Below are 6000 nucleotides of genomic sequence, written 5' to 3'. Positions count from 1 at the left end.
CTGGATCAACAATATAATCTTCTCCATGTTATTACCCATGTTTTTTTAAACAAGGGGCTGCAATTATGACAGAACATAAAATTAAAATTAAACATTATCTACATTTGCTTCTTGATCCTTTTAGTTGCAGCTCTCTCTCAACCAAGGGTCAAACAATTTTTTCTGACTTTCTATCAGTGTAGAGCTTTCTGCTCCAGGACTCCCCATTTGTTTCAGACCTCAGGCCCCACTCTTATGCTGCAGCCCTGAAAAGCATGTTCAAGCATAACAGGACCACCTTAGGTTTCAGAAAAGTTGAGGTCTTTAAAGCAGTTTTATAGGATGTCCATATGTTAAAAAATTAAGCGAAGTCTAAGAATGTTCTGAGGTATTAGCTCTGAACTGTCCATCCAGATAAATGGTTATTATGACATCTTGTATGATTGTGGCCTGAGCCACTTAACTCTTTTTAATAATTCCTGTTTGAGGTTCAGGAACTAGCAAGGGCTATGGATTATTCCAAATGAGAGCTTTGCTTGCAGCCCCGGGGTTTTGGAGACTAAAGAATTTAATAGTATGTAGAAGACTTCCCTTGTCAATTTGTTTTAGCATCATATAACAATGCTGACTACATTTAAGTTAATAGTATAGATGCAGCATTAACGTGATGGCCACGTAGCCAAAAATGTGGACAACATAGTACCTCCTGCAGTACACCAGGTAAAAGCAGTAAGAACCTAGGTAACGTTCAAGAGAAATTTGGCTTGGATACAGTAGCTGAGACCAAAGAACAATCTGCATCATTTTCTAAGTGACTAGCAAATAAATATACTTTGGATTGAATAATTAATAACCTAGAGTATGAATCAGTGCCAAAGAGAATTTTTATGAAACAAGAATTGCACTGTTACAAGAAACTGCATCCTTTTTTTAAACAACTCTTTACAAAATTGCGAAGTTTGGGGGAAAAAAAAAAAGCAGAAATGGAAGCTGGCATTCTTATAGAATAAGTGAGAGCATGTTCACCACCTATTTATTGTAATAAAGTAAAATATAAGGGGTAGCTACCTGCATTTAAATATTCAACTTGTATTACTTTTTAACGTTTCATTAGGACAGAGTTTCTTTAACAGCTGCAGAAATGGTATTACCATTAATCAAGTAGAGTCACCCTAAACACTTCACATGAAGTGATATTTTTTTCTAAAGTGCAATTAATTTGGTTGTTTATTTCCTTTTAAATCAACATTATAATTGTAATTATAAAAGCCACCTTTTACTTTATTAATTACAGCATGTGCGTGTATGTATACTATTCTATAATAGATGCATACATGTCTGTATATCCTTTGTGTAAACTAGGCTATATATTATATGGGCCATCTGCTCAAAAAGCTAAGGAAAAAGTATTTCAAGAGAACATATTTTGAAAAGAAAAAGCAAATCACCACTGGGTGCCACTGTTCTTCCTTGCCAGATCTTGTATATCGCTGCAGAAAGATTTCAGCGGTAAGGACATGATCCAGAGCCCATTCAGCCAGTGGCAAAGCTCACAAAGACTTCAACAGCACGTGATGAGAATCTAAAAGAACATGGCCCTTCAACAGAGATGTGCCTGTTGCATAACTATTATAAAATATGTTGTTTGCTTGTGCTACAAAAATCTCTGGAATTTTATTCCACTGCTGTAGATGGCTTCTAGGAGTAGCAGCTTCTAAGAGATAAGTTGGCAACCATTTGGTGTATAAAAAAATTCATGCACTGGTCCCGGATTTCTGAGAATGCAATGATAAATCTTCTGCTCACTTCAGCAGAATCATGGGCGGACTCTTAGAAACCAGTTCTTCATATGTGTAGTGAAGCTATGGAGTCTCCTTTCATCCAGAGAGCTGTATGTTTCAGAGCATCCACAAGAAGTTGTAATTCTGTTTTCTATTCCTTCTAAGCTGCATTATTTGACAAGCAATAACACTACCCTCCCATACAAGAAAGATGCACAGTGGCTGCAATTTAGTGATACTAGCATTATTCTTCTCTTGGCTGCATTCTCCAGTGGTAATACTGTTGATTTATGAAAGAGTCAGAGTACTTAGATAAGCTATTTCCTGGCTCTGTGCCTTCCCTTTCTCTGTCTCCATAGAGCCCCAGGTCATGAAAGGGAAAGGGAGAGCATTGTACTAAGTTTTAAAAATCAGGTTAATGCTAAATGCCTTTGGCATTTGAGAGATCTTTTCTGGATCCATATATTGTACCATATTATCTAAATGGTACAGCACAATGTTCAGAAGTACCTTAAGTAACTAAGGAATGTTAGGACAGACTTGTAAAGATTTTTAAATGTCTAAGAATCCAAACAGTAGGATTTTTAAATGCTTTAAGGTCAATGAGAGGTAGATACATCCAGAACTTCCTGGCATTGGCATGTTCAGCATTTGGGGATCCTCTGTCTAAAGGAATTATTTATCCCAAGCTAGATATATAAATATCTGTGACAGACACAAGAAGGAGTCTTCAGCTTAGAATGGGGTTCACAGAATTCAATAAACTAAGTGAAAGGTTGCTTAAATTCATCTTTGAGAAATACCGATAAAAGCTCTCAGCTCTCAAAAGTAGGTGGGTGCCTCAACCAACTCAAGAACATCTGTTTATATAAAGCAAGGTATTATTCTTAAAGAACAAGTGCTCATATTGCTGGGCTACATTTCAACACCTAACTCAATTTGCTCTAATTTGCATATAAGGAATATTAATTGAAAAAAAGATTTTCCATATTCTCCTCTGTCCTGTCTCTCTTGCTTACTGAGGTTTAGAGCTGACAGTCTGGTGACATTGGATGTTTGGCAAATTTTGTACATTCCTACCAGAAACACAGGGGCACTAGAGTCAAAAGGCAAGTGTAAGGGATTTCAGAGTTCTCAGTGGCATCGTAATGTTGGACATAGCTATTCCATTCCATTTTTCAAATCTAAGATACTTTTGAACATAGCCTTTAGTATAAAAAGTATGGTTTGGGCATTAAAGGATTAGATCCAAAAAGATATTTTTGTGTATAAGTCCTACTGATATCTCTGTCTAGGGAGTGTTTGGTGATTTGGTTTAATAAGTTTTTGCAAAAGGGAATGCACTTTGGCATTTCTGAAAATGCATCCTGTGTACTTGCTCTTATCATTCCCAGGACAGAGTATCTCCTCAGTACTGTCTACATGCCGATGGTTTAGATATTTTCAAATACAGTTCAGATATAATTCCTCTGCATTTCCTTGCCTCCTTTCTGTTATTCTTCATTTATTCCATCGTGAAATGTATAGGAGCCAGGTTGCTCCTTGCACTATAACACTAGCTGAAGGCTTAGCTGTATTAATTTCAAGTTAGCCTGATACCATTTACAAGAATGCTCATCTCTTCTCTTGAATGGAATAATAGATGCAGTTATGTGTAAAACTGATTCACTTAAAGTGTGGGGAGAAAGCAGCAATTGTAAGGTAAAAAAGAAAGGATTGTTCTAGGTTTATAGAGAGAAAAACTCTGATGAAACTATACATAATAGGGCTCATGTAAATAAGGTTAAATATTTTATAGGCTGTTTATTTTGTAAGACTAAACTATATCAGTGAGAAAGGGACAAAAAAGATGAGTCTTTCAGACAGCAGAACAAAACTCCATATAAAAATTATACTTCTGCACTTAAAATTTCCAAGTGGCAGAGGAACAAAGTGGGTATTTTTGGAATGTTATCATAATAAATAATCTATGAGCTAATTTCAAATACTCAGATCATTCAGTTAAATATTTTTTAAAAATACAGATATTGTACCTGGATTTTCATAACAAAACATACCTTTGTTTAGGTGGGTAAACTTACTTTTAGCTAGGCATAGTTGCTTGGGTGGTTTTTAATTAAAAAAAAATTAATCTATGAGTGATTTAATCTGAAGGGGTATTTCTTGAGTATTAATGTATTCAAATATACAGCATTTCCAGTTGGAGCCAGAAAGAACCACTTGTCTTCGCCTTGCAATCCTTGGTGTCACTTGAACTGCTCATGTGACAACATTCTAATATGAAAAGAGACAATAGGCATTGTTAGCCTTGCATATTAATAAATAAGAGCCACAGTGTGTGCAAACAAAGGCTGCTTCCTGGAACATTGTGTCACAAGATTCCCAGGGTCAGTCCTGATGGCTTTACTCTGATGAGAAGCTCTGTTGAAATCAATGAGCTTGATTCTCCTCACATTAATTTTACACCACTGTAGAGACATTACTATTACACAGCCCCAAATTCTGATCTCAGTTTTGTTAGTGTCATTCAGATAAAAAAATGACTTACTGATCTGAGAGTTATATCCGGTGTTACCCTTGGGCTCCCTAAAAAGGCTCATGTGAGCAGGGAAAATGGGCCCAGCTGCCATTGGGCATCTTTGCAGAGCTGTAATTAGACAGTAAAATCTGTGTGAGTCACCATAGAAGTGGTGAGAGAAGAGCTCTTGAGGATTTTAAGCAAGTGTCCCATTTTTCCACTGAGCAGGGAATGAATAGAAAGAGTAAGTACTATGTCACTCTGTCTGTGGGGCTTATAACCCCATGTTTTTTTCCTAAGCTCAGACTTGAGTTACACTAAAGACGAGTATTTTGCTTTCTTGCTTGTGTGCGTTTGAGTGCCCTTCTTGCCAGAAGGGCTCACTTTTTGGATTGCTAAGTAATAAAAGATAAAAGGCTACCATATAAAAGACAGACAACAAGAAGCAGGACAATTCTCTTAGAAACAACAGGCAACCTGAGGTTTGTACCCTTAATTGCTACTTGTAAATTTCTAAACATTTCTAAGATTTATTTTCTAGACTGCTAATATACACACTATGTGTTATTCCTCAAAAAAAATTGTTAAAAGAAAGGTCTTTGACAGCATGCCTATTACCTAGGAAAACCTACTGTAATCCAATTAACCAAATTCTCTTCATGTTGGGGCATTGGACTAGATGATCTTTGAAGGTCCCTTCCAAGCCAAACCATTCTGAAATGGGGGTAGGCTGGCTGTGGTTCTATGATACTACACAGAAAACAGCTTTTTAAATGCTCTATATTATTCTCCACTCCATTACTCATCCACACAGCTTGACTCCCTGTTATAGCGTTACCCCATAACTCCCTTACATTATTTGGGTACGAATCTAGTACAGAGTGCAGCATTGTTTCATGAGATACTTCCCATTTAAAAGCAATTTGGTGAGAAATGTAGTCGGAGCCCTAATCTTGATGGACAACCTGAGGAGAAAAACAAAGAGAATATCTCTTTGGGAGTACATTTTACCAGGAAGAAGGAAGCCTGGAATAAACCAGGTCCTAGTCCTGAAAACCTTCTGAGGTTTTATGCTCATAAAACTCTGCCAAACATATAGTAGAGATTGTAATTAAATACATCATGCTATTGTGGACAGCTGGTACTGACTGACCAATACTTGTTAATAAATTGATATGCAGTCTGTTCACTCTTAGTTAGCATTAAAGTTTATGAGAATGTCCAGACAATCACATTGAAAGTTGTTGGCTTTGGGGTTTTGGTTTCTGTTGGGTTTTGTTTCTTTGGTTTTTTTTCAATAGTATGTAACTAATAATTCACCAATAGTTGGGACAAGAGAATAAAAAGAATAAGAGGAATGAGTTCTTACCAAGATTCTTATCTTCCTTCAGAATGACTAAATACCATGGGTTTCCATCATCTACTTTACCTCCAGCCTCTGTCTCTAATGGATCTGAGCAGGCTGTTCAAGTTCCAAGAAATTGTCAGGAAAACACCTTTCTGAGAGTCTCAGAAAGTACATCCAAGAAGGTTTGTTTCCTTTTGGTCTTCGATCACTGTCAAACAGACAAGATTAAGACTAAGAAAAGTAGCAATGGAATCTTCCTTAACTCTGATTTTTTCATGAATTTGGAACTGCCTGTGTGTGCATCAGACTGCTGAACACTTAACCAAGGCCTTCATACAAGGTAACAGTTAAAATGCAGTAATATCTACATGTGC

Source organism: Buteo buteo, chromosome Z (genome assembly GCF_964188355.1).
Source record: "Buteo buteo chromosome Z, bButBut1.hap1.1, whole genome shotgun sequence".
Taxonomy (NCBI): Eukaryota; Metazoa; Chordata; class Aves; order Accipitriformes; family Accipitridae; genus Buteo; species Buteo buteo.
Note: the sequence above shows the minus strand (reverse complement) of the source record.